The sequence below is a fragment of the Rhinoderma darwinii genome, chromosome 3, assembly GCF_050947455.1.
Source record: "Rhinoderma darwinii isolate aRhiDar2 chromosome 3, aRhiDar2.hap1, whole genome shotgun sequence".
NCBI classification, from domain to species: domain Eukaryota; kingdom Metazoa; phylum Chordata; class Amphibia; order Anura; family Rhinodermatidae; genus Rhinoderma; species Rhinoderma darwinii.
The window spans coordinates 411,848,951-411,876,831 of record NC_134689.1 but is presented as its reverse complement, the minus strand read 5'-3'; the positions used below and the strand labels follow the sequence as shown (position 1 = coordinate 411,876,831).

Here is a 27,881-nt window from a genome sequence, read left to right as displayed (position 1 = left end):
CATGGCTCAGTGAGATGGACTTTTTCAAGAAGTTCTTCACTGATGAATTTATAGAACTAATGGTCTCCCAGACAAATTTATATGCCCAACAATATATTAGTAAGAACCCCACATCATTTTATGCCCAATCCAACAGGTGGACCCCTGTAGATGCAGCAGAGTTGGGCAAGTTCTGGGGACTTCACCTGAACATGGGGCTTCTGAAAAAGCCGTCCATTAGGACCTACTGGAGCACGGACATCTTGTACCACACCCCGATGTACCGTATGGCCATGTCCAGGACGCGTTATGAGGCAATACTTCGCTTCTTGCATTATGCTGATAATGAGCAGTGCCCACCCCGAGATGACCCCAGTTTTGACCGTTTATATAAACTGAGACCCCTATTAGACCATTTCAGTGCCCGGTTTGCCCAAGCATACACTCCCGAGAAGTGTATTTCCATTGATGAGTCCTTGGTACATTTTAAAGGGAGGCTTCAATTCCGCCAGTACCTGCCAAGTAAGAGGGCAAGGTATGGCGTGAAGATCTATAAGCTGTGCGAGAGTGCATCAGGGTATACCTACAAGTTTAGGATATATGAATGGAAGGACAGCAGTATTCAGCCCCCAGAATGCCCCCCCTTACTGGGAATTAATGCAAAAATTGTGTGGGATTTGGTGCACCCACTGCTGGACCAGGGTTACCACCTCTACCTGGATAATTTTTATACTAGCGTCCCACTCTTCAAGTGCCTTGCTTCCAGAAGTACTGCGGCATGCGGCACTGCTAGAAGAAATATAAGAGGCCTCCCTAAGACTCTGCTTGGGCAAACACTCAGAAGGGGTGAGAGCAGGGCACATTCTAGCACCAACATATTGTGTGTCAAGTACAAGGACAAGAGAGATGTCCTTGTATTGACAACAATACATGGCCACACCAGTACCCATGTACCTGTACGAGGTACCAGTACAGAGACCCTCAAACCAGACTGCATCCTGGACTACAATAGGTACATGGGAGGGGTGGACTTGGCAGATCAAGTCCTAAAACCCTACAGCGCCATGCGGAAATCGAGGGTGTGGTATAAGAAGCTGGCCGTGCACATCATACAGATGGCATTGTACAATGCGTACGTGCTACATCGATGTGCAGGCCAGAGGGGAACTTTCCTGGAATTTCAAGAGGTGGTTATCAAAAACCTAATATTTAGGGACCAGGAAGGCGGGGCACCCAGTACTTCTGGAGGCGAGGCCACACGCATCGTACCAGGGCAACACTTTCCAGGAGAAGTTCCCCAAACTGCCAAGAAGGGAAAGAATCAAAAGAGGTTCAGAGTCTGCTCTAAGAGGGGGATAAGGAAGGACACAACATACCAATGTGACACGTGTCCTGAAAAACCAGGGCTCTGTATGAAAGATTGTTTTAGAATTTATCATACATCCCTTGATTTTTAATTTACACCAGTTTTATTACCCTGATGCACTCCGCACAGCTTATCCCCCTCATCTTTCCCTTCTGAGCCCTGCCATGTGCCCAGGCAGCTGATAACAGCCACATGTAGGGTATTGACGTACCCAGGAGAACCCACATTACAATTTAAGGGGTGTATATCTCCGGTGGCGCATGCTGGGCACAATATATTGGACACTGAAATGGCATATATATATATATAAAATTGCAAATCTCACTCTGCACCATCTGCTGCGCATTATCTTTTACACAGTACCTGTGGGGTCAAAATGCTCACTACACCTCTAGATGAATGTCTAAGGGGTGTAGTTTTTAAAATGGGGTCACTTCTCGGGGGTTTCAACTGCACTGGTACCTCAGGGGCTTCTGCATACATGACTTAGCACCAGAAAAGCTCCAGTAGGCCAAATGGTGGTCCTTCCCTTCTAAGCCCTGCCGTGTGCCCAGGCAGCTGATAACAGCCACATGTAGGGTATTGCCGTACCCAGGAGAACCCACATTACAATTTAAGGGGTGTATATCTCCGGTGGCGCATGCTGGGCACAATATATTGGACACTGAAATGGCATATATATATATAAAATTGCAAATCTCACTCTGCACCATCTGCTGCGCATTATCTTTTACACAGTACCTGTGTGTGGTCAAAATGCTCACTACACCTCTAGATGAATGTCTAAGGGGTGTAGTTTTTAAAATGGGGTCACTTCTCGGGGGTTTCAACTGCACTGGTACCTCAGGGGCTTCTGCATACATGACTTAGCACCAGAAAAGCTCCAGTAGGCCAAATGGTGGTCCTTCCCTTCTAAGCCCTGCCGTGTGCCCAGGCAGCTGATAACAGCCACATGTAGGGTATTGCCGTACCCAGGAGAACCCACATTACAATTTAAGGGGTGTATATCTCCGGTGGCGCATGCTGGGCACAATATATTGGACACTGAAATGGCATATATATATATAAAATTGCAAATCTCACTCTGCACCATCTGCTGCGCATTATCTTTTACACAGTACCTGTGGGGTCAAAATGCTAACTACACCTCTAGATGAATGTCTAAGGGGTGTAGTTTTTAAAATGGGGTCACTTCTCGGGGGTTTCAACTGTACTGGTACCTCAGGGGCTTCTGCATACGTGACTTAGCACCAGAAAAGCTCCAGTAGGCCAAATGGTGGTCCTTCCCTTCTAAGCCCTGCCGTGTGCCCAGGCAGCTGATAACAGCCACATGTAGGGTATTGCCGTACCCAGGAGAACCCACATTACAATTTAAGGGGTGTATATCTCCGGTGGCGCATGCTGGGCACAATATATTGGACACTGAAATGGCATATATATATATAAAATTGCAAATCTCACTCTGCACCATCTGCTGCGCATTATCTTTAACACAGTACCTGTGGGGTCAAAATGCTCACTACACCTCTAGATGAATGTCTAAGGGGTGTAGTTTTTAAAATGGGGTCACTTCTCTGGGGTTTCAACTGTACTGGTACCTCAGGGGCTTCTGCATACATGACTTAGCACCAGAAAAGCTCCAGTAGGCCAAATGGTGGTCCTTTCCTTCTGAGCCCTCCCATGGGCCCAAACGGCAGTTTATCACCACAAATGGGGTATTGCCGCACTCAGGACAAATTGGGCAACAAAATGGGGTATGTTGTTCCCTGTGAAAATAAGAAATTGTGATCAAAAATGACATCTTATTGGAAAAAATATCATTTTTTTCATTTCACAGCCCAATTCAAATAGGTGCTGTGAAAAAACTGTGCGGTCAAAATGATAACAAAAACCATAAATGAATTCCTTGAGGGGTGTAGTTTCCAAAATGGGGTCACTTCTGGTGGGTTTCCATTGCTTTGATACCTCTGGGGCTCTGCAAATGCGACATGGCAACCGAAAACCAATCCAGCAAAATCTGGACTCCAACAAACACATAGCACTCCTTTCCTTCTGAGCCCTCCCATGGACCCAAACGGCAGTTTATCACCACAAATGGGGCATTGCCGCACTCAGGACAAATTGGGCAACAAAATGGGGTATGTTGTTGCCTGTGAAAATAAGAAATTGTGATCAAAAATGACATCTTATTGGAAAAAATATCATTTTTTTCATTTCACAGCCCAATTCAAATAGGTGCTGTGAAAAAACTGTGCGGTCAAAATGATAACAAAAACCATAAATAAATTCCTTGAGGGGTGTAGTTTCCAAAATGGGGTCACTTCTGGTGGGTTTCCATTGCTTTGATACCTCTGGGGCTCTGCAAATGCGACATGGCAACCGAAAACCAATCCAGCAAAATCTGGACTCCAACAAACACATAGCACTCCTTTCCTTCTGAGCCCTCCCATGGGCTAAAACGGCAGTTTATCACCACAAATGGGGTATTGCCGCACTCAGGACAAATTGGGCAACAAAATGGGGTATGTTGTTCCCTGTGAAAATAAGAAATTGTGATCAAAAATGACATCTTATTGGAAGAAATATCATTTTTTTCATTTCACAGCCCAATTCAAATAGGTGCTGTGAAAAAACTGTGCGGTCAAAATGATAACAAAAACCATAAATGAATTCCTTGAGGGGTGTAGTTTCCAAAATGGGGTCACTTCTGGTGGGTTTCCATTGCTTTGATACCTCTGGGGCTCTGCAAATGCGACATGGCAACCGAAAACCAATCCAGCAAAATCTGGACTCCAACAAACACATAGCACTCCTTTCCTTCTGAGCCCTCCCATGGGCCCAAACGGCAGTTTATCACCACAAATGGGGTATTGCCGCACTCAGGACAAATTGGGCAACAAAATGGGGTATGTTGTTCCCTGTGAAAATAAGAAATTGTGATCAAAAATGACATCTTATTGGAAAAAATATTATTTTTTTCATTTCACAGCCCAATTCAAATAGGTGCTGTGAAAAAACTGTGCGGTCAAAATGATAACAAAAACCATAAATGAATTCCTTGAGGGGTGTAGTTTCCAAAATGGGGTCACTTCTGGTGGGTTTCCATTGCTTTGATACCTCAACACCTCTTCAAACCTGGCATGCTGCCTAAAATATATTCTAATAAAAAAGAGGCCTCAAAATGCACTAGGTGCTTCTTTGCTTCTGGGGCTTGTGTTTTAGTCCACGAGCGCACTAGAGACACATATGGGACATTTCTAAAAACTGCAGAATCTGGACAATACATATTTAGTAGTGTTTCTCTGGTAAAACCTTCTCTGTTACAGAAAAAAAAATAATAAAATTGAAATTCAGCAGAAAAAATGAAATTTGCAAATTTCACCTCCACAGTGCTTTAATTCCTGTGAAATGCCTGAAGGGTTAAAAAACTTTCTATATGCGGTTTTGAATACTTTGAGGGGTCTAGTTTTTAAAATGGGGTGTTTTATGGGGGTTTCTAATACATAGGCCCCTCAAATCCACTTCAGAACTGAAGAGGTACCTTAAAAAAAAGGCTTTTGAAATTTTCTTAAAAATATGAGAAATTGCTGTTTATGTTCTAAGCCTTGTGACGTCCAAGAAAAATAAAATAATGTTCAAAAAACGATGCCAATCTAAAGTAGACATATGGGAAATGTGAACTAGTAACTATTTTGGGTGGTATAACCGTCTGTTTTTCAAGCAGATGCATTTAAATTCTGAAAAATGCAATTTTTTCTAAATTTTCTCTAAATTTTGCAATTTTTCACAAATAAAGACTGAATATATCGACCAAATTTTACCACGAAAATGAAGCCCAAAGTGTCACGAGAAAACAATCTCAGAATCGCTTGGATAGGTTTAAGCATTCCGACGTTATTACCACATAAAGTGAAATATGTCAGATTTGAAAAATGGGCTCTGAGCCTTAAGGCCCAAACTAGGCTGCGTCCTTAAGGGGTTAAATAACACAACACACAATATTGAGAAAATGTTATCAGAAGTGAGATTTGAATCCATACCTATATTTAAGTACTGTAATACACAATATTAAGAAAATGTTTTTTTATAAATTTGGGCACTGGGTCATTTTTACTAAATACCTAAAAATGTATAAAAAAAAATATTTTTCTGCTAGGCTCCAGGAACTCAACATTTTCCAAAAATTAGGAACATGTCCTAATTTTGGATAAGGCGTCAGACTTCGGATCAGAAGATTGAGGGTTCGAGTCCCTTCATGGTTGCAGCTTTTATGTGCTCTTCAGATGACCTTCTAAGCATTTGAGTCCTTTCCTGGTTGCAACAGCTAAGGTTCAGATGCTTTCTTAATTTGATGACATACTTGGTGTCGTTATAGGCTATATTTCTACATAATTGATAGTGAATATTTTTATATGGCTAGTCAGCAGTTACCAGAAGTGAGATTTTATTCCATGCCTATATTTATAGACCATAACACACAATATTGTGAAAATATTTATTCTTAAATCTGGGCACTCGGTCATTTTTACGAAATACCCGTAAATATCTAAAAAAAAACAAAAAACTTTTTCACTCCTATATTTAAATACCACAACACACAATATTGAGAAAATGTTATCAGAAGTGAGATTTGAATCCATACCTATATTTAAGTACTGTAATACACAATATTAAGAAAATGTTTTTTTTATAAATTTGGGCACTCGGTCATTTTTACAAAATACCTAAAAATGTATAAAAAAAATCTTTTTCTGCTAGGCTCCAGGAACTCAAAATTTTCCAAAAATTAGGAACATGTAAGACCGTGTGGCGTCTGACTTTGGATCAGAAGATTGAGGGTTCAAGTCCCTTCATGGTCGCAGCTTTTAAGTGCTCTTCAGATGACCTTCTAAGCATTTGAGTCCTTTCCTGGTTGCAACAGCTAAGGTTCAGATGCTTTCTTAATTTGATGACATACTTGGTGTCGTTATAGGCTATATTTCTACATGATTGATAGTGAATATTTTTATATGGCTAGTCAGCAGTTACCAGAAGTGAGATTTTAATCCATGCCTATATTTATAGACCATAACACACAATATTGTGAAAATATTTATTCTTAAATCTGGGCACTCGGTCATTTTTACTAAACACCCGTAAATATCTAAAAAAAACAAAAAACTTTTTCACTCCTATATTTAAATACCACAACACACAATATTGAGAAAATGTTATCAGAAGTGAGATTTGAATCCATACCTATATTTAAGTACTGTAATACACAATATTAAGAAATAATTTTTTTATAAATTTGGGCACTCGGTCATTTTTGCAAAATACCTAAAAATGTATAAAAAAAATATTTTTCTGCTAGGCTCTAGGAACTCAAAATTTTCCAAAAATTAGGAACATGTGAGACCGTTTGGCCTAATGGATAAGGCGTCTGACTTTGGATCAGAAGATTGAGGGTTCCCTTCACGGTCGCAGCTTTTAACTGCTCTTCAGATGACCTTCTAAGCATTTTAGTCCTTTCCTGGTTGCAACAGCTAAGGTTCAGATGCTTTCTTAATTTGATGACATACTTGGTGTCGTTATAGGCTATATTTCTACATGATTGATAGTGAATAATTTTATATGGCTAGTCAGCAGTTACCAGAAGTGAGATTTTAATCCATGCCCATATTTATAGACCATAACACACAATATTGTGAAAATATTTATTCTTAAATCTGGGCACTCGGTCATTTTTACTAAATACCCGTAAATATCTAAAAAAAAACAAAAAACTTTTTCACTCCTATATTTAAATACCACAACACACAATATTGAGAAAATTTTATCAGAAGTGAGATTTGAATCCATACCTATATTTAAGTACTGTAATACACAATATTAAGAAAATGTTTTTTTTTATAAATTTGGGCACTCGGTCATTTTTACAAAATACCTAAAAATGTATAAAAAAAATCTTTTTCTGCTAGGCTCCAGGAACTCAACATTTTCCAAAAATTAGGAACATGTGAGACCATGTGGCCTAATGGATAAGGCGTCTGACTTCAGATCAGAAGATTGAGGGTTCCCTTCACAGTTGCAGCTTTTAAGTGCTCTTCAGATGACCTTCTAAGCATTTGAGTCCTTTCCTTGTTGCAACAGCTAAGTTTTAGATGCTTTCTTAATTTGATGACATACTTGGTGTCGTTATAGGCTATATTTCTACATGATTGATAGTGAATATTTTTATATGGCTAGTCAGCAGTTACGAGAAGTGAGATTTTAATCCATGCCTATATTTATAGACCATAACACACAATATTGTGAAAATATTTATTCTTAAATCTGGGCACTCGGTCATTTTTACTAAATACCCGTAAATATCTAAAAAAAACAAAAAACTTTTTCACTCCTATATTTAAATACCACAACACACAATATTGAGAAAATGTTATCAGAAGTAAGATTTGAATCCATACCTATATTTAAGTACTGTAATACACAATATTAAGAAAATGTTTTTTTTATAAATTTGGGCACTCGGTCATTTTTACAAAATACCTAAAAATGTATAAAAAAAATCTTTTTCTTCTAGGCTCCAGGAACTCAACATTTTCCAAAAATTAGGAACATGTGAGACCGTGTGGCCTAATGGCTAAGGCGTCTGACTTCAGATCAGAAGATTGAGGGCTCAAGTCGCAGCTTTTAAGTGCTCTTCAGATGACCTTCTAAGCATTTGAGTCCTTTCCTGGTTGCAACAGCTAAGGTTCAGATGCTTTCTTAATTTGATGACATACTTGGTGTCGTTATAGGCTAGATTTTTACATGATTGATAGTGAATATTTTTATATGGCTAGTCAGCAGTTACCAGAAGTGAGATTTTAATCCATGCCTATATTTATAGACCATAACACACAATATTGTGAAAATATTTATTCTTAAATCTGGGCACTCGGTCATTTTTACTAAATACCCGTAAATATATTAAAAAAAAACAAAAAACGTTTTCACTCCTATATTTAAATACCACAACACACAATATTGAGAAAATGTTATCAGAAGTGAGATTTGAATCCATACCTATATTTAAGTACTGTAATACACAATATTAAGAAAATGTTTTTTTTATAAATTTGGGCACTCGGTCATTTTTACAAAATACCTAAAAATGTATAAAAAAAATATTTTTCTGCTAGGCTCCAGGAACTCAACATTTTCCAAAAACTAGGAACATGTGAAACCGTGTGGGCTAATGGATAAGGAGTCTGACTTTGGATCAGAAGATTGAGGGCTCAAGTCCCTTCATGGTCGCAGCTTTTAAGTGCTCTTCAGATGACCTTCTAAGCATTTGAGTCCTTTCCTAGTTGCAACAGCTAAGTTTTAGATGCTTCCTTAATTTGATGACATACTTGGTGTCGTTATAGGCTATGTTTCTACATGATTGATAGTGAATATTTTTATATGGCTAGTCAGCAGTTACCAGAAGTGAGATTTTAATCCATGCCTATATTTATAGACCATAACACACAATATTGTGAAAATATTTATTCTTAAATCTGGGCACTCGGTTATTTTTACTAAATACCCGTAAATATCTAAAAAAACAAAAAACTTTTTCACTCCTATATTTAAATACCACAACACACAATATTGAGAAAATGTTATCAGAAGTGAGATTTGAATCCATACCTATATTTAAGTACTGTAATACACAATACTAAGAAAATGTTTTTTTTATAAATTTGGGCACTCGGTCATTTTTACAAAATACCTAAAAATGTATAAAAAAAATATTTTTCTGCTAGGCTCCTGGAACTCAACATTTTCCAAAAATTAGGAACATGTGAGACCGTGTGGCCTAATGGATAAGGCGTCTGACTTCAGATCAGAAGATTGAGGGTTTGAGTCCCTTCATGGTCGCAGCTTTTAAGTGCTCTTCAGATGACCTTCTAAGCATTTGAGTCCTTTCCTGGTTGCAACAGCTAAGTTTTAGATGCTTTCTTAATTTGATGACATACTTGGTGTCGTTATAGGCTATATTTCTACATGATTGATAGTGAATATTTTTATATGGCTAGTCAGCAGTTACCAGAAGTGAGATTTTAATCCATGCCTATATTTATAGACCATAACACACAATATTGTGAAAATATTTATTCTTAAATCTGGGCACTCGGTCATTTTTACTAAATACCCGTAAATATCTAAAAAAAAACAAAAAACTTTTTCACTCCTATATTTAAATACCACAACACACAATATTGAGAAAATGTTATCAGAAGTGAGATTTGAATCCATACCTATATTTAAGTACTGTAATACACAATATTAAGAAAATGTTTTTTTATAAACTTGGGCACTCGGTCATTTTTACAAAATACCTAAAAATGTATAAAAAAAATCTTTTTCTGCTAGGCTCCAGGAACTCAACATTTTCCAAAAATTAGGAATATGTGAGACTGTGTGGCCTAATGGATAAGGCGTCTGACTTCAGATCAGAAGTTTGAGGGTTCGAGTCCCTTCATGGTCGCAGCTTTTAAGTGCCCTTCAGATGACCTTCTAAGCATTTGAGTCCTTTCCTAGTTGCAACAGCTAAGTTTTAGATGCTTTCTTAATTTGATGACATACTTGGTGTCGTTATAGGCTATATTTCTACATGATTGATAGTGAATATTTTTATATGGCTAGTCAGCAGTTACCAGAAGTGAGATTTTAATCCATGCCTATATTTATAGACCATAACACACAATATTGTGAAAATATTTATTCTTAAATCTGGGCACTCGGTCATTTTTACTAAATACCCGTAAATATCTAAAAAAAAACAAAAAACTTTTTCACTCCTATATTTAAATACCACAACACACAATATTGAGAAAATGTTATCAGAAGTGAGATTTGAATCCATACCTATATTTAAGTACTGTAATACACAATATTAAGAAAATGTTTTTTTATAAATTTGGGCACTCGGTCATTTTTACAAAATACCTAAAAATGTATAAAAAAAATCTTTTTCTGCTAGGCTCCAGGAACTCAACATTTTCCAAAAATTAAGAACATCTATCTATCTAATGGATAAGGCATCTGACTTCGGATCAGAAGATTGAGGGTTCGAGTCCCTTCATGGTCGCAGCTTTTAAGTGCTCTTCAGATGATCTTCTAAGCATTTGAGTCCTTTCCTGGTTGCAACAGCTAAGTTTTAGATGCTTTCTTAATTTGATGACATACTTGGTGTCGTTATAGGCTATATTTCTACATGATTGATAGTGAATATTTTTATATGGCTAGTCAGCAGTTACCAGAAGTGAGATTTTAATCCATGCCTATATTTATAGACCATAACACACAATATTGTGAAAATATTTATTCTTAAATCTGGGCACTCGGTCATTTTTACTAAATACCCGTAAATATCTAAAAAAAAAACAAAAACTTTTTCACTCCTATATTTAAATACCACAACACACAATATTGAGAAAATGTTATCAGAAGTGAGATTTGAATCCATACCTATATTTAAGTACTGTAATACACAATATTAAGAAAATGTTTTTTTATAAACTTGGGCACTCGGTCATTTTTACAAAATACCTAAAAATGTATAAAAAAAATCTTTTTCTGCTAGGCTCCAGGAACTCAACATTTTCCAAAACTTAGGAAACTGTGAGACTGTGTGGCCTAATGGATAAGGCGTCTGACTTCAGATCAGAAGATTGAGGGTTCGAGTCCCTTCATGGTCGGAGCTTTTAAGTGCCCTTCAGATGACCTTCTAAGCATTTGAGTCCTTTCCTAGTTGCAACAGCTAAGTTTTAGATGCTTTCTTAATTTGATGACATACTTGGTGTCGTTATAGGCTATATTTCTACATGATTGATAGTGAATATTTTTATATGGCTAGTCAGCAGTTACCAGAAGTGAGATTTTAATCCATGCCTATATTTATAGACCATAACACACAATATTGTGAAAATATTTATTCTTAAATCTGGGCACTCGGTCATTTTTACTAAATACCCGTAAATATCTAAAAAAAAACAAAAAACTTTTTCACTCCTATATTTAAATACCACAACACACAATATTGAGAAAATGTTATCAGAAGTGAGATTTGAATCCATACCTATATTTAAGTACTGTAATACACAATATTAAGAAAATGTTTTTTTATAAATTTGGGCACTCGGTCATTTTTACAAAATACCTAAAAATGTATAAAAAAAATCTTTTTCTGCTAGGCTCCAGGAACTCAACATTTTCCAAAAATTAAGAACATCTATCTATCTAATGGATAAGGCATCTGACTTCGGATCAGAAGATTGAGGGTTCGAGTCCCTTCATGGTCGCAGCTTTTAAGTGCTCTTCAGATGACCTTCTAAGCATTTGAGTCCTTTCCTGGTTGCAACAGCTAAGTTTTAGATGCTTTCTTAATTTGATGACATACTTGGTGTCGTTATAGGCTATATTTCTACATGATTGATAGTGAATATTTTTATATGGCTAGTCAGCAGTTACCAGAAGTGAGATTTTAATCCATGCCTATATTTATAGACCATAACACACAATATTGTGAAAATATTTATTCTTAAATCTGGGCACTCGGTCATTTTTACTAAATACCCGTAAATATCTAAAAAAAAAAAAAAAACTTTTTCACTCCTATATTTAAATACCACAACACACAATATTGAGAAAATGTTATCAGAAGTGAGATTTGAATCCATACCTATATTTAAGTACTGTAATACACAATATTAAGAAAATGTTTTTTTATAAACTTGGGCACTCGGTCATTTTTACAAAATACCTAAAAATGTATAAAAAAAATCTTTTTCTGCTAGGCTCCAGGAACTCAACATTTTCCAAAACTTAGGAAACTGTGAGACTGTGTGGCCTAATGGATAAGATTGAGGGTTCGAGTCCCTTCATGGTCGGAGCTTTTAAGTGCCCTTCAGATGACCTTCTAAGCATTTGAGTCCTTTCCTAGTTGCAACAGCTAAGTTTTAGATGCTTTCTTAATTTGATGACATACTTGGTGTCGTTATAGGCTATATTTCTACATGATTGATAGTGAATATTTTTATATGGCTAGTCAGCAGTTACCAGAAGTGAGATTTTAATCCATGCCTATATTTATAGACCATAACACACAATATTGTGAAAATATTTATTCTTAAATCTGGGCACTCGGTCATTTTTACTAAATACCCGTAAATATCTAAAAAAAACCAAAAAACTTTTTCACTCCTATATTTAAATACCACAACACACAATATTGAGAAAATGTTATCAGAAGTGAGATTTGAATCCATACCTATATTTAAGTACTGTAATACACAATATTAAGAAAATGTTTTTTTATAAATTTGGGCACTCGGTCATTTTTACAAAATACCTAAAAATGTATAAAAAAAATCTTTTTCTGCTAGGCTCCAGGAACTCAACATTTTCCAAAAATTAAGAACATCTATCTATCTAATGGATAAGGCATCTGACTTCGGATCAGAAGATTGAGGGTTCGAGTCCCTTCATGGTCGCAGCTTTTAAGTTCTCTTCAGATGACCTTCTAAGCATTTGAGTCCTTTCCTGGTTGCAACAGCTAAGTTTTAGATGCTTTCTTAATTTGATGACATACTTGGTGTCGTTATAGGCTATATTTCTACATGATTGATATTGAATATTTTTATATGGCTAGTCAGCAGTTACCAGAAGTGAGATTTTAATCCATGCCTATATTTATAGACCATAACACACAATATTGTGAAAATATTTATTCTTAAATCTGGGCACTCGGTCATTTTTACTAAATACCCGTAAATATCTAAAAAAAAAACAAAAAACTTTTTCACTCCTATATTTAAATACCACAAAACACAATATTGAGAAAATGTTATCAGAAGTGAGATTTGAATCCATACCTATATTTAAGTACTGTAATACACAATATTAAGAATTTTTTTTTTTATAAATTTGGGCACTCGGTCATTTTTACAAAATACCTAAAAATGTATAAAAAAAATCTTTTTCTGCTAGGCTCCAGGAACTCAACATTTTCCAAAAATTAGGAACTTTTTAGACCGTGTGGCCTAATGGATAAGGCGTCTGACTTCGGATTAGAAGATTGAGGGTTCCCTTCACGGTCGCAGCTTTTAAGTTCTCTTCAGATGACCTTCTAAGCATTTGAGTCCTTTCCTGGTTGCAACAGCTAAGTTTTAGATGCTTTCTTAATTTGATGACATACTTGGTGTCGTTATAGGCTATATTTCTACATGATTGATAGTGAATATTTTTATATGGCTAGTCAGCAGTTACCAGAAGTGAGATTTTAATCCATGCCTATATTTATAGACCATAACACACAATATTGTGAAAATATTTATTCTTAAATCTGGGCACTCGGTCATTTTTACTAAATACCCGTAAATATCTAAAAAAAAACAAAAAACTTTTTCACTCCTATATTTAAATACCACAACACACAATATTGAGAAAATGTTATCAGAAGTGAGATTTGAATCCATACCTATATTTAAGTACTGTAATACACAATATTAAGAAAATGTTTTTTTTATAAATTTGGGCACTCGGTCATTTTTACAAAATACCTAAAAATGTATAAAAAAAATCTTTTTCTGCTAGGCTCCAGGAACTCAACATTTTCCAAAAATTAAGAACATCTATCTATCTAATGGATAAGGCGTCTGACTTCGGATCAGAAGATTGAGGGTTCGAGTCCCTCATGGTTGCAGCTTTTAAGTGCTCTTCAGATGACCTTCTAAGCATTTGAGTCCTTTCCTGGTTGCAACAGCTAAGTTTTAGATGCTTTCTTAATTTGATGACATACTTGGTGTCGTTACAGGCTATATTTCTACATGATTGATAGTGAATATTTTTATATGGCTAGTCAGCAGTTACCAGAAGTGAGATTTTAATCCATGCCTATATTTATAGACCATAACACACAATATTGTGAAAATATTTATTCTTAAATCTGGGCACTCGGTCATTTTTACTAAATACCCGTAAATATCTAAAAAAAAACAAAAAACGTTTTCACCCCTATATTTAAATACCACAACACACAATATTTAGAAAATGTTATCAGAAGTGAGATTTGAATCCATACCTATATTTAAGTACTGTAATACACAATATAAAGAATTTTTTTTTTTTATAAATTTGGGCACTCGGTCATTTTTACAAAATACCTAAAAATGTATAAAAAAAATATTTTTCTGCTAGGCTCCAGGAACTCAACATTTTCCAAAAATTAGGAACAAGTCAGACTGTGTGGCCTAATGGATAAGGCGTCTGACTTCGGATCAGAAGATTGAGTGTTCGAGTCCCTTCATGGTCGCAGCTAATAAGTGCTCTTCAGATGACCTTCTAAGCATTTGAGTCCTTTCCTGGTTGCAACAGCTAAGTTCTAGATGCTTCCTTAATTTGATGACATACTTGGTGTCGTTATAGGCTAGATTTTTACATGATTGATAGTGAATATTTTTATATGGCTAGTCAGCAGTTACCAGAAGTGAGATTTTAATCCATGCCTATATTTATAGAGCATAACACACAATATTGTGAAAATATTTATTCTTAAATCTGGGCACTCGGTCATTTTTACTAAATACCCGTAAATATCTAAAAAAAAACAAAAAACTTTTTCACTCCTATATTTAAATACCACAACACACAATATTGAGAAAATGTTATCAGAAGTGAGATTTGAATCCATACCTATATTTAAGTACTGTAATACACAATATTAAGAAAATGTTTTTTTATAAATTTGGGCACTCGGTCATTTTTACAAAATACCTAAAAATGTATAAAAAAAATCTTTTTCTGCTAGGCTCCAGGAACTCAACATTTTCCAAAAATTAAGAACATCTATCTATCTAATGGATAAGGCGTCTGACTTCGGATCAGAAGATTGAGGGTTCCCTTCACGTCACAGCTTTTAAGTGCTCTTCAGATGACCTTCTAAGCATTTGAGTCCTTTCCTGGTTGCAACAGCTAAGTTTTAGATGCTTTCTTAATTTGATGACATACTTGGTGTCGTTATAGGCTATATTTCTACATGATTGATAGTGAATATTTTTATATGGCTAGTCAGCAGTTACCAGAAGTGAGATTTTAATCCATGCCTATATTTATAGACCATAACACACAATATTGTGAAAATATTTATTCTTAAATCTGGGCACTCAGTCATTTTTACTAAATACCCGTAAATATCTAAAAAAAAACAAAAAACTTTTTCACTCCTATATTTAAATACCACAACACACAATATTGAGAAAATGTTATCAGAAGTGAGATTTGAATCCATACCTATATTTAAGTACTGTAATACACAATATTAAGAAAATGTTTTTTTATAAATTTGGGCACTCGGTCATTTTTACAAAATACCTAAAAATGTATAAAAAAAATCTTTTTCTGCTAGGCTCCAGGAACTCAATATTTTCCAAAAATTAAGAACATCTATCTATCTAATGGATAAGGCGTTTGACTCAGAAGATTGAGGGTTCGAGTCCCTCATGGTTGCAGCTTTTAAGTGCTCTTCAGATGACCTTCTAAGCATTTGAGTCCTTTCCTGGTTGCAACAGCTAAGTTTTAGATGCTTTCTTAATTTGATGACATACTTGGTGTCGTTATAGGCTATATTTCTACATGATTGATAGCGAATATTTTTATATGGCTAGTCAGCAGTTACCAGAAGTGAGATTTTAATCCATGCCTATATTTATAGACCATAACACACAATATTGTGAAAATATTTATTCTTAAATCTGGGCACTCGGTCATTTTTACTAAATACCCGTAAATATCTAAAAAAAAACAAAAAACGTTTTCACTCCTATATTTAAATACCACAACACACAATATTTAGAAAATATTATCAGAAGTGAGATTTGAATCCATACCTATATTTAAGTACTGTAATACACAATATAAAGAATTTTTTTTTTTAATAAATTTGGGCACTCGGTCATTTTTACAAAATACCTAAAAATGTATAAAAAAAATCTTTTTCTGCTAGGCTCCAGGAACTCAAAATTTTCCAAACATTATGAACATCTGAGACTGTGTTGCCTAATGGATAAGGCGTCTGACTTCGGACCAGAAGATTGAGGGTTCGAGTCCCTTCATGGTCATAGCTTTTAAGTGCTCTTCAGATGACCTTCTAAGCATTTGAGTCCTTTCCTGGTAGCAACAGCTAAGTTTTAGATGCTTTCTTAATTTGATGACATACTTGGTGTCGTTATAGGCTAGATTTTTACATGATTGATAGTGAATATTTTTATATGGCTAGTCAGCAGTTACCAGAAGTGAGATTTTAATCCATGCCTATATTTATAGACCATAACACACAATATTGTGAAAATATTTATTCTTAAATCTGGGCACTCGGTCATTTTTACTAAATACCCGTAAATATCTAAAAAAAAACAAAAAACTTTTTCACTCCTATATTTAAATACCACAACACACAATATTGAGAAAATGTTATCAGAAGTGAGATTTGAATCCATACCTATATTTAAGTACTGTAATACACAATATTAAGAAAATGTTTTTTTATAAATTTGGGCACTCGGTCATTTTTACAAAATACCTAAAAATGTATAAAAAAAATATTTTTCTGCTAGGCTCCAGGAACTCAACATTTTCCAAAAATTAAGAACATCTAGCTATCTAATGGATAAGGCGTCTGACTTCGGACCAGAAGATTGAGGGTTCGAGTCCCTTCATGGTCACAGCTTTTAAGTGCTCTTCAGATGACCTTCTAAGCATTTGAGTCCTTTCCTGGTAGCAACAGCTGAGTTTTAGATGCTTTCTTAATTTGATGACATACTTGGTGTCGTTATAGGCTAGATTTTTACATGATTGATAGTGAATATTTTTATATGGCTAGTCAGCAGTTACCAGAAGTGAGATTTTAATCCATGCCTATATTTATAGACCATAACACACAATATTGTGAAAATATTTATTCTTAAATCTGGGCACTCGGTCATTTTTACTAAATACCCGTAAATATCTAAAAAAAAACAAAAAACGTTTTCACCCCTATATTTAAATACCACAACACACAATATTTAGAAAATGTTATCAGAAGTGAGATTTGAATCCATACCTATATTTAAGTACTGTAATACACAATATAAAGAATTTTTTTTTTTTATAAATTTGGGCACTCGGTCATTTTTACAAAATACCTAAAAATGTATAAAACAAAAATTTTTCTGCTAGGCTCCAGGAACTCAACATTTTCCAGAAATTAAGAACATCTATCTATCTAATGGATAAGGCGTCTGACTTCGGATCAGAAGATTGAGTGTTCGAGTCCCTTCTTGGTCGCAGCTTTTAAGTGCTCTTCAGATGACCTTCTAAGCATTTGAGTCCTTTCCTGGTTGCAACAGCTAAGTTCTAGATGCTTTCTTAATTTGATGACATACTTGGTGTCGTTATAGGCTAGATTTTTACATGATTGATAGTGAATATTTTTATATGGCTAGTCAGCAGTTACCAGAAGTGAGATTTTAATCCATGCCTATATTTATAGACCATAACACACAATATTGTGAAAATATTTATTCTTAAATCTGGGCACTCGGTCATTTTTACAAAATACCCGTAAATATCTAAAAAAAAACAAAAAACTTTTTCACTCCTATATTTAAATACCACAACACACAATATTGAGAAAATGTTATCAGAAGTGAGATTTGAATCCATACCTATATTTAAGTACTGTAATACACAATATTAAGAAAATGTTTTTTTATAAATTTGGGCACTCGGTCATTTTTACAAAATACCTAAAAATGTATAAAAAAAATCTTTTTTTGCTAGGCTCCAGGAACTCAACATTTTCCAAAAATTAAGAACATCTATCTATCTAATGGATAAGGCGTCTGACTTCGGATCAGAAGATTGAGGGTTCCCTTCACGTCGCAGCTTTTAAGTGCTCTTCAGATGACCTTCTAAGCATTTGAGTCCTTTCCTGGTTGCAACAGCTAAGTTTTAGATGCTTTCTTAATTTGATGACATACTTGGTGTCTTTATAGGCTATATTTCTACATGATTGATAGTGAATATTTTTATATGGCTAGTCAGCAGTTACCAGAAGTGAGATTTTAATCCATGCCTATATTTATAGACCATAACACACAATATTGTGAAAATATTTATTCTTAAATCTGGGCACACGATCATTTTTACTAAATACCCGTAAATATCTAAAAAAAAACAAAACTTTTTCACTCCTATATTTAAATACCACAACACACAATATTGAGAAAATGTTATCAGAAGTGAGATTTGAATCCATACCTATATTTAAGTACTGTAATACACAATATTAAGAAAATGTTTTTTTATAAATTTGGGCACTCGGTCATTTTTACAAAATACCTAAAAATGTATAAAAAAAATCTTTTTCTGCTAGGCTCCAGGAACTCAACATTTTCCAAAAATTAAGAACATCTATCTATCTAATGGATAAGGCGTCTGACTTCGGATCAGAAGATTGAGGGTTCGAGTCCCTCATGGTCGCAGCTTTTAAGTGCTCTTCAGATGACCTTCTAAGCATTTGAGTCCTTTCCTGGTTGCAACAGCTAAGTTTTAGATGCTTTCTTAATTTGATGACATACTTGGTGTCGTTATAGGCTATATTTCTACATGATTGATATTGAATATTTTTATATGGCTAGTCAGCAGTTACCAGAAGTGAGATTTTAATCCATGCCTATATTTATAGACCATAACACACAATATTGTGAAAATATTTATTCTTAAATCTGGGCACTCGGTCATTTTTACTAAATACCCGTAAATATCTAAAAAAAAAACAAAAAACTTTTTCACTCCTATATTTAAATACCACAAAACACAATATTGAGAAAATGTTATCAGAAGTGAGATTTGAATCCATACCTATATTTAAGTACTGTAATACACAATATTAAGAATTTTTTTTTTTATAAATTTGGGCACTCGGTCATTTTTACAAAATACCTAAAAATGTATAAAAAAAATCTTTTTCTGCTAGGCTCCAGGAACTCAACATTTTCCAAAAATTAGGAACTTTTTAGACCGTGTGGCCTAATGGATAAGGCGTCTGACTTCGGATTAGAAGATTGAGGGTTCCCTTCACGGTCGCAGCTTTTAAGTTCTCTTCAGATGACCTTCTAAGCATTTGAGTCCTTTCCTGGTTGCAACAGCTAAGTTTTAGATGCTTTCTTAATTTGATGACATACTTGGTGTCGTTATAGGCTATATTTCTACATGATTGATAGTGAATATTTTTATATGGCTAGTCAGCAGTTACCAGAAGTGAGATTTTAATCCATGCCTATATTTATAGACCATAACACACAATATTGTGAAAATATTTATTCTTAAATCTGGGCACTCGGTCATTTTTACTAAATACCCGTAAATATCTAAAAAAAAACAAAAAACTTTTTCACTCCTATATTTAAATACCACAACACACAATATTGAGAAAATGTTATCAGAAGTGAGATTTGAATCCATACCTATATTTAAGTACTGTAATACACAATATTAAGAAAATGTTTTTTTTATAAATTTGGGCACTCGGTCATTTTTACAAAATACCTAAAAATGTATAAAAAAAATCTTTTTCTGCTAGGCTCCAGGAACTCAACATTTTCCAAAAATTAAGAACATCTATCTATCTAATGGATAAGGCGTCTGACTTCGGATCAGAAGATTGAGGGTTCGAGTCCCTCATGGTTGCAGCTTTTAAGTGCTCTTCAGATGACCTTCTAAGCATTTGAGTCCTTTCCTGGTTGCAACAGCTAAGTTTTAGATGCTTTCTTAATTTGATGACATACTTGGTGTCGTTACAGGCTATATTTCTACATGATTGATAGTGAATATTTTTATATGGCTAGTCAGCAGTTACCAGAAGTGAGATTTTAATCCATGCCTATATTTATAGACCATAACACACAATATTGTGAAAATATTTATTCTTAAATCTGGGCACTCGGTCATTTTTACTAAATACCCGTAAATATCTAAAAAAAAACAAAAAACGTTTTCACCCCTATATTTAAATACCACAACACACAATATTTAGAAAATGTTATCAGAAGTGAGATTTGAATCCATACCTATATTTAAGTACTGTAATACACAATATAAAGAATTTTTTTTTTTTATAAATTTGGGCACTCGGTCATTTTTACAAAATACCTAAAAATGTATAAAAAAAATATTTTTCTGCTAGGCTCCAGGAACTCAACATTTTCCAAAAATTAGGAACAAGTCAGACTGTGTGGCCTAATGGATAAGGCGTCTGACTTCGGATCAGAAGATTGAGTGTTCGAGTCCCTTCATGGTCGCAGCTAATAAGTGCTCTTCAGATGACCTTCTAAGCATTTGAGTCCTTTCCTGGTTGCAACAGCTAAGTTCTAGATGCTTCCTTAATTTGATGACATACTTGGTGTCGTTATAGGCTAGATTTTTACATGATTGATAGTGAATATTTTTATATGGCTAGTCAGCAGTTACCAGAAGTGAGATTTTAATCCATGCCTATATTTATAGAGCATAACACACAATATTGTGAAAATATTTATTCTTAAATCTGGGCACTCGGTCATTTTTACTAAATACCCGTAAATATCTAAAAAAAAACAAAAAACTTTTTCACTCCTATATTTAAATACCACAACACACAATATTGAGAAAATGTTATCAGAAGTGAGATTTGAATCCATACCTATATTTAAGTACTGTAATACACAATATTAAGAAAATGTTTTTTTATAAATTTGGGCACTCGGTCATTTTTACAAAATACCTAAAAATGTATAAAAAAAATCTTTTTCTGCTAGGCTCCAGGAACTCAACATTTTCCAAAAATTAAGAACATCTATCTATCTAATGGATAAGGCGTCTGACTTCGGATCAGAAGATTGAGGGTTCCCTTCACGTCACAGCTTTTAAGTGCTCTTCAGATGACCTTCTAAGCATTTGAGTCCTTTCCTGGTTGCAACAGCTAAGTTTTAGATGCTTTCTTAATTTGATGACATACTTGGTGTCGTTATAGGCTATATTTCTACATGATTGATAGTGAATATTTTTATATGGCTAGTCAGCAGTTACCAGAAGTGAGATTTTAATCCATGCCTATATTTATAGACCATAACACACAATATTGTGAAAATATTTATTCTTAAATCTGGGCACTCAGTCATTTTTACTAAATACCCGTAAATATCTAAAAAAAAACAAAAAACTTTTTCACTCCTATATTTAAATACCACAACACACAATATTGAGAAAATGTTATCAGAAGTGAGATTTGAATCCATACCTATATTTAAGTACTGTAATACACAATATTAAGAAAATGTTTTTTTATAAATTTGGGCACTCGGTCATTTTTACAAAATACCTAAAAATGTATAAAAAAAATCTTTTTCTGCTAGGCTCCAGGAACTCAATATTTTCCAAAAATTAAGAACATCTATCTATCTAATGGATAAGGCGTTTGACTCAGAAGATTGAGGGTTCGAGTCCCTCATGGTTGCAGCTTTTAAGTGCTCTTCAGATGACCTTCTAAGCATTTGAGTCCTTTCCTGGTTGCAACAGCTAAGTTTTAGATGCTTTCTTAATTTGATGACATACTTGGTGTCGTTATAGGCTATATTTCTACATGATTGATAGCGAATATTTTTATATGGCTAGTCAGCAGTTACCAGAAGTGAGATTTTAATCCATGCCTATATTTATAGACCATAACACACAATATTGTGAAAATATTTATTCTTAAATCTGGGCACTCGGTCATTTTTACTAAATACCCGTAAATATCTAAAAAAAAACAAAAAACGTTTTCACTCCTATATTTAAATACCACAACACACAATATTTAGAAAATATTATCAGAAGTGAGATTTGAATCCATACCTATATTTAAGTACTGTAATACACAATATAAAGAATTTTTTTTTTTAATAAATTTGGGCACTCGGTCATTTTTACAAAATACCTAAAAATGTATAAAAAAAATCTTTTTCTGCTAGGCTCCAGGAACTCAAAATTTTCCAAACATTATGAACATCTGAGACTGTGTTGCCTAATGGATAAGGCGTCTGACTTCGGACCAGAAGATTGAGGGTTCGAGTCCCTTCATGGTCATAGCTTTTAAGTGCTCTTCAGATGACCTTCTAAGCATTTGAGTCCTTTCCTGGTAGCAACAGCTAAGTTTTAGATGCTTTCTTAATTTGATGACATACTTGGTGTCGTTATAGGCTAGATTTTTACATGATTGATAGTGAATATTTTTATATGGCTAGTCAGCAGTTACCAGAAGTGAGATTTTAATCCATGCCTATATTTATAGACCATAACACACAATATTGTGAAAATATTTATTCTTAAATCTGGGCACTCGGTCATTTTTACTAAATACCCGTAAATATCTAAAAAAAAACAAAAAACTTTTTCACTCCTATATTTAAATACCACAACACACAATATTGAGAAAATGTTATCAGAAGTGAGATTTGAATCCATACCTATATTTAAGTACTGTAATACACAATATTAAGAAAATGTTTTTTTATAAATTTGGGCACTCGGTCATTTTTACAAAATACCTAAAAATGTATAAAAAAAATATTTTTCTGCTAGGCTCCAGGAACTCAACATTTTCCAAAAATTAAGAACATCTAGCTATCTAATGGATAAGGCGTCTGACTTCGGACCAGAAGATTGAGGGTTCGAGTCCCTTCATGGTCACAGCTTTTAAGTGCTCTTCAGATGACCTTCTAAGCATTTGAGTCCTTTCCTGGTAGCAACAGCTGAGTTTTAGATGCTTTCTTAATTTGATGACATACTTGGTGTCGTTATAGGCTAGATTTTTACATGATTGATAGTGAATATTTTTATATGGCTAGTCAGCAGTTACCAGAAGTGAGATTTTAATCCATGCCTATATTTATAGACCATAACACACAATATTGTGAAAATATTTATTCTTAAATCTGGGCACTCGGTCATTTTTACTAAATACCCGTAAATATCTAAAAAAAAACAAAAAACGTTTTCACCCCTATATTTAAATACCACAACACACAATATTTAGAAAATGTTATCAGAAGTGAGATTTGAATCCATACCTATATTTAAGTACTGTAATACACAATATAAAGAATTTTTTTTTTTTATAAATTTGGGCACTCGGTCATTTTTACAAAATACCTAAAAATGTATAAAACAAAAATTTTTCTGCTAGGCTCCAGGAACTCAACATTTTCCAGAAATTAAGAACATCTATCTATCTAATGGATAAGGCGTCTGACTTCGGATCAGAAGATTGAGTGTTCGAGTCCCTTCTTGGTCGCAGCTTTTAAGTGCTCTTCAGATGACCTTCTAAGCATTTGAGTCCTTTCCTGGTTGCAACAGCTAAGTTCTAGATGCTTTCTTAATTTGATGACATACTTGGTGTCGTTATAGGCTAGATTTTTACATGATTGATAGTGAATATTTTTATATGGCTAGTCAGCAGTTACCAGAAGTGAGATTTTAATCCATGCCTATATTTATAGACCATAACACACAATATTGTGAAAATATTTATTCTTAAATCTGGGCACTCGGTCATTTTTACAAAATACCCGTAAATATCTAAAAAAAAACAAAAAACTTTTTCACTCCTATATTTAAATACCACAACACACAATATTGAGAAAATGTTATCAGAAGTGAGATTTGAATCCATACCTATATTTAAGTACTGTAATACACAATATTAAGAAAATGTTTTTTTATAAATTTGGGCACTCGGTCATTTTTACAAAATACCTAAAAATGTATAAAAAAAATCTTTTTTTGCTAGGCTCCAGGAACTCAACATTTTCCAAAAATTAAGAACATCTATCTATCTAATGGATAAGGCGTCTGACTTCGGATCAGAAGATTGAGGGTTCCCTTCACGTCGCAGCTTTTAAGTGCTCTTCAGATGACCTTCTAAGCATTTGAGTCCTTTCCTGGTTGCAACAGCTAAGTTTTAGATGCTTTCTTAATTTGATGACATACTTGGTGTCTTTATAGGCTATATTTCTACATGATTGATAGTGAATATTTTTATATGGCTAGTCAGCAGTTACCAGAAGTGAGATTTTAATCCATGCCTATATTTATAGACCATAACACACAATATTGTGAAAATATTTATTCTTAAATCTGGGCACACGATCATTTTTACTAAATACCCGTAAATATCTAAAAAAAAACAAAACTTTTTCACTCCTATATTTAAATACCACAACACACAATATTGAGAAAATGTTATCAGAAGTGAGATTTGAATCCATACCTATATTTAAGTACTGTAATACACAATATTAAGAAAATGTTTTTTTATAAATTTGGGCACTCGGTCATTTTTACAAAATACCTAAAAATGTATAAAAAAAATCTTTTTCTGCTAGGCTCCAGGAACTCAACATTTTCCAAAAATTAAGAACATCTATCTATCTAATGGATAAGGCGTCTGACTTCGGATCAGAAGATTGAGGGTTCGAGTCCCTCATGGTCGCAGCTTTTAAGTGCTCTTCAGATGACCTTCTAAGCATTTGAGTCCTTTCCTTGTTGCAACAGCTAAGTTCTAGATGCTTTCTTAATTTGATGACATACTTGGTGTCGTTATAGGCTAGATTTTTACATGATTGATAGTGAATATTTTTATATGGCTAGTCAGCAGTTACCAGAAGTGAGATTTTAATCCATGCCTATATTTATAGACCATAACACACAATATTGTGAAAATATGTATTCTTAAATCTGGGCACTCGGTCATTTTTACTAAATACCCGTAAATATCTAAAAAAAAAGAAAATACTTTTTCACTCCTATATTTAAATACCACAACACACAATATTGAGAAAATGTTATCAGAAGTGAGATTTGAATCCATACCTATATTTAAGTACTGTAATACACAATATTAAGAAAATGTTTTTTTATAAATTTGGGCACTCGGTCATTTTTACAAAATACCTAAAAATGTATAAAAAAAATATTTTTCTGCTAGGCTCCAGGAAATCAACATTTTCCAAAAATTAAGAACATCTTTCTATCTAATGGATAAGGCGTCTGACTTCGGATCAGAAGATTGAGGGTTCAAGTCCCTTCATGGTTGCAGCTTTTAAGTGCTCTTCAGATGACCTTCTAAGCATTTGAGTCCTTTCCTGGTTGCAACAGCTAAGTTTTAGATGCTTTCTTAATTTGATGACATACTTGGTGTCGTTATAGGCTATATTTCTACATGATTGATAGTGAATATTTTTATATGGCTAGTCAGCAGTTACCAGAAGTGAGATTTTAATCCATGCCTATATTTATAGACCATAACACACAATATTGTGAAAATATTTATTCTTAAATCTGGGCACACGATCATTTTTACTAAATACCCGTAAATATCTAAAAAAACAAACTTTTTCACTCCTATATTTAAATACCACAACACACAATATTGAGAAAATGTTATCAGAAGTGAGATTTGAATCCATACCTATATTTAAGTACTGTAATACACAATATTAAGAAAATGTTTTTTTTATAAATTTGGGCACTCGGTCATTTTTACAAAATACCTAAAAATGTATAAAAAAAATCTTTTTCTGCTAGGCTCCAGGAACTCAACATTTTCCAAAAATTAGGAACATGTCACACTGTGTGGCCTAATGGATAAGGCGTCTGACTTCAGATCAGAAGATTAAGGTTACGAGTCCCTTCATGGTCGCAGCTTTTAAGTGCTCTTCAGATGACCTTCTAAGCATTTGAGTCCTTTCCTGGTTGCAACAGCTAAGTTTTAGATGCTTTCTTAATTTGATGAAATACTTGGTGTCGTAATAGGCTAGATTTTTACATGATTGATAGTGAATATTTTTATATGGCTAGTCAGCAGTTACCAGAAGTGAGATTTTAATCCATACCTATATTTATAGACCATAACACACAATATTGTGAAAATATTTATTCTTAAATCTGGGCACTCGGTCATTTTTACTAAATACCCGTAAATATCTAAAAAAAAACAAAAAACTTTTTCACTCCTATATTTAAATACCACAACACACAATATTGAGAAAATGTTATCAGAAGTGAGATTTGAATCCATACCTATATTTAAGTACTGTAATACACAATATTAAGAAAATGTTTTTTTATAAATTTGGGCACACGGTCATTTTTACAAAATACCTAAAAATGTATAAAAAAAATCCTTTTCTGCTAGGCTCCAGGAACTCAACATTTTCCAAAAATTAAGAACATCTATCTATCTAATGGATAAGGCGTCTGACTTCGGGTCAGAAGATTGAGGGTTCCCTTCACGGTCGCAGCTTTTAAGTGCTCTTCAGATGACCTTCTAAGCATTTGAGTCCTTTCCTGGTTGCAACAGCTAAGTTTTAGATGCTTTCTTAATTTGATGACATACTTGGTGTCGTTATAGGCTATATTTCTACATGATTGATAGTGAATATTTTTATATGGCTAGTCAGCAGTTACCAGAAGTGAGATTTTAATCCATGCCTATATTTATAGACCATAACACACAATATTGTGAAAATATTTATTCTTAAATCTGGGCACTCGGTCATTTTTACTAAATACCCGTAAATATCTAAAAAAAACAAAAAACTTTTTCACTCCTATATTTAAATACCACAACACACAATATTGAGAAAATGTTATCAGAAGTGAGATTTGAATCCATACCTATATTTAAGTACTGTAATACACAATATTAAGAAAATGTTTTTTTATAAATTTGGGCACTCGGTCATTTTTACAAAATACCTAAAAATGTATAAAAAAAATCTTTTTCTGCTAGGCTCCAGGAAATCAACATTTTCCAAAAATTAAGAACATCTATCTATCTAATGGATAAGGCGTCTGACTTCGGATCAGAAGATTGAGGGTTCGAGTCCCTTCATGGTTGCAGCTTTTAAGTGCTCTTCAGATGACCTTCTAAGCATTTGAGTCCTTTCCTGGTTGCAACAGCTAAGTTTTAGATGCTTTCTTAATTTGATGACATACTTGGTGTCGTTATAGGCTATATTTCTACATGATTGATAGTGAATATTTTTATATGGCTAGTCAGCAGTTACCAGAAGTGAGATTTTAATCCATGCCTATATTTATAGACCATAACACACAATATTGTGAAAATATTTATTCTTAAATCTGGGCACTCGGTCATTTTTACTAAATACCCGTAAGTATCTAAAAAAAAACAAAAAACTTTTTCACTCCTATATTTAAATACCACAACACACAATATTGAGAAAATGTTATCAGAAGTGAGATTTGAATCCATACCTATATTTAAGTACTGTAATACACAATATAAAGAAAATGTTTTTTTTATAGATTTGGGCACTCGGTCATTTTTACAAAATACCTAAAAATGTATAAAAAAAATCTTTTTCTGCTAGGCTCCAGGAACTCAACATTTTCCAAAAATTAGGAACATGTCACACTGTGTGGCCTAATGGATAAGGCG

At 34.0% G+C, this 27,881-nt stretch overlaps 2 non-coding genes across 2 annotated transcripts; both read left to right on the top strand.

The window, feature by feature from the left end:
- The first annotated feature begins 14,599 nt into the window (after positions 1-14,599).
- TRNAR-UCG (transfer RNA arginine (anticodon UCG)) lies at positions 14,600-14,672 on the top strand. The gene has a single exon. It is a non-coding gene; the product is annotated as a tRNA-Arg (tRNA).
- Positions 14,673-20,627: 5,955 nt separating this feature from the next.
- Positions 20,628-20,700, top strand: TRNAR-UCG (transfer RNA arginine (anticodon UCG)). Its single transcript has one exon. It is a non-coding gene; the product is annotated as a tRNA-Arg (tRNA).
- The last annotated feature ends 7,181 nt before the right edge of the window (positions 20,701-27,881 follow it).